At 43.7% G+C, this 2,661-nt stretch overlaps 1 long non-coding RNA gene across 1 annotated transcript; it reads right to left on the minus strand.

Annotated features, from left to right (window-relative positions):
* Positions 1-339: 339 nt before the first annotated feature.
* Positions 340-2,223, minus strand: LOC142995049 (uncharacterized). Its single transcript, XR_012961485.1, has 3 exons — positions 2,027-2,223; positions 916-1,072; positions 340-445 (listed from the first exon to the last, which is right to left on the minus strand). It is a non-coding gene; the product is annotated as an uncharacterized LOC142995049 (long non-coding RNA).
* Between the last annotated feature and the right edge of the window lie 438 nt (positions 2,224-2,661).

A 2,661-nucleotide genomic window follows, 5' to 3' on the forward strand; every position in this document is an offset into this window, starting at 1 on the left:
ATTCCTTTTTAAACAAGCACCTTTCAGAGGCGCCTTTTACATCGCTGGCATATTCTTGGTGTTTGCCTCATCATGACGACATGGGAGCCATTATGTGAAGACTTAGTTTATTTTTAATTTGGATCAGCATAACCTCACACCATTGCCAGCTCTACACTGACTACTTTGAAGGAAATAAGAACCTCTTCATTTCGGTGACTTTAAAAACATTTGTGGGCCTTTTCCAGCATTTTCTTGGCTGTAGAAACATTGAGCCTCAGTGGCTTAGCTCTTCAAAAGACTACCTTACATATCTCTGGAGTTTCGCCTCTCTCTCTCTCTCGCTCACCTTCTGCCCTCTTACATGCACTCGCCTGCTGACTCCGTTTTTGCCAGGAAATCACAGCTCTCGTTCCCACAACAGCAGGAGACAGCAGTTGGCGTCAGCGTATCACTGTTGGCGTCTCTGTAAGTGTCATTGTGCAAGTTTGAGGAGACCTCATCTGACCTTTGCAGCTCAGACCGTGTCGTGGATGATGTGGAGGATGCGTCTCCCTGGCTGTCAGCTGCAGTCTGCCTGATCTAATCCCTCACCTCGCACCACGTTTCTGAGTTTATAATCACATCGCTCCTGTCATATTTCTATTTGCTGCACGGATGACAGCAAATTTCTCCTGTAAATCATCCACCGTTCACACCTCATTCAAACGTGTTCTCCCATCCCATTCATTTCTGTTTGCCTCTTCTCACTCTCATATTTTAGAGAGAGTATATTGAGCTCCACAGTCTCTCCTCTTGCTCATCTTTCCAGCCCATTTACATCAGCCTCTTCCTCGCACGTCTGACTCCCTGCTTTCACGCCATCTCACTCTCACGCTAAATATAAACCACTCTCAGCCGCTCATTCTCTCATCCTCTCACATTCACCACCCTTACCCTTTCACAGTCAGAGCGGCTCCTGGGGCAGAGGCTGAGATCTCACTGTAGGTACACTACTGAGTAATTAATCATTTGGAAGAGAGTGATGGTGAAGCTGGCACTGGTTGACAGGATACTTGGCAGCAGCCTGATCCCCGCTGGTGCTGCTGCTAACCTAAGGCACAGGAGAAAACATAGAGTATCACTTTGGCACAGTCATATTGGTTAAAGCAGCGGATCTTGCAAATAAATTCTCCACACGGGTGCCAGAAAGCATCAGAGCCGCACTGATCAATAAACATGACGGCAGGGAAAAAAAGGGAGCGAACCGGCTTCATATCAATATTTCATACCGTATTAAAAAGGAAGATTTAGAAAAGGGAAGCAATCGTGTCGATAAAGGTCGGCGTTCACTTTCTATGGCGGTCTTGCTGAATTCACCTTTCAACATCACAACATGAATATCAAGTTTACGCAGCAACTTAGAGAAGGATTGTTGTGAAAGTCAAACTCTCTTGTACTTTAGTTTCTCACTCTATTCAACGTTAGACAAAAATTGCATTTAATAAATAGTAATAGTAAATAGTAATCCCAGGACTAAACTTCTATGCAATAAATCCCATGCAGTAAATGAAGAACAAAGCCATGCCTGAATATAAACATTAAGATTGAGAGGTTGAATGTTTTCAAGTGAATAATTCAGAGGGTTTTTATTTTTGACACCATCAAAGTCTTTTTTTAAATGACTTAACATCCATAAATGCCCCCTGACAGCCACAGGGGCATTAACAAGTGTTTATGTTGCTTAATATGTAAGGCAAGCCTCGACTATATGAAAGCAGCAGCAGTTTTACTTTCATTAAATACAGCCCACATTAAATACAGTCTGTACTGAATGCATACATATTGTATCTGTGCAAGTGCAGCAATATCCCACTGTGACTTTGCTGATTCTGCTCTTTTGTATTTAGTTTTCAAAAGCACACACACACAACAAATGCTCTTGGCGACTTCCTGTCCTTCTTTGACTTCTCACCCAGTATATTAACACCTGAAATACATCCCGCCCTCTTTACACAAAGGAATAAGATATGCTGCATGTCCCCGAATTCCCCCCGCCCCTGCATACCTGGAGAAGAGACAGCAGGTGGAGCTGCTGAGGTCGAGCTGGCTGGTCGGGGACAGGCAACAGGAAGTGACCTGGAGGTTGACCCAAGTGTTGTTGCTCTTCAGTTGAATGAGCACTCTGAGGGTCCCCCGGGGGGGCACGGTGTCTCCGGGCTTCACGCCTCTGCCCAGGTCCACACTCATCTCTGCTGTGTAGTTCCCGCTGCCACACAGCTCATCTGACACTTGTGTGACCCTGCACAGCACATTAACATCACTGCAGGTTTGTAACAGGAGATTACAGCATCCATATGTGTCCATTTGTATGACGTTCCAGAAATAAGGGAACAATAAGTTGTGCTGTACGTTACTGCTGATCTAGGTTGTCTTGATTCCATTTCTTTCTTATTGGACTTTAAAGCTATATTTAAATTGGTTTTGAATTTGTTACCATTTCTTTTTGACTTTTGATGACCTCCATCATTTAGTTTTTATTTAACTTGCTTTAAGTTTTAACTTTAAGGGGAATGAAAGGGAGAAGGCCCCAAAAGTCAGAAACAAAACAAACAAAAGTTATCATGAATAGTGGCAAAGCTTTAAAAACACTGAAAGCCTGACAGCAAAGCCATGAAAATACATTAATCTGGTGGGGGGCGC

Source organism: Genypterus blacodes, unplaced genomic scaffold, assembly GCF_046128005.1.
Source record: "Genypterus blacodes isolate CSIRO-AG114 ecotype Tasmania unplaced genomic scaffold, CSIRO-AGI_Gbla_v1 ptg000032l_1, whole genome shotgun sequence".
NCBI classification, from domain to species: Eukaryota; Metazoa; Chordata; class Actinopteri; order Ophidiiformes; family Ophidiidae; genus Genypterus; species Genypterus blacodes.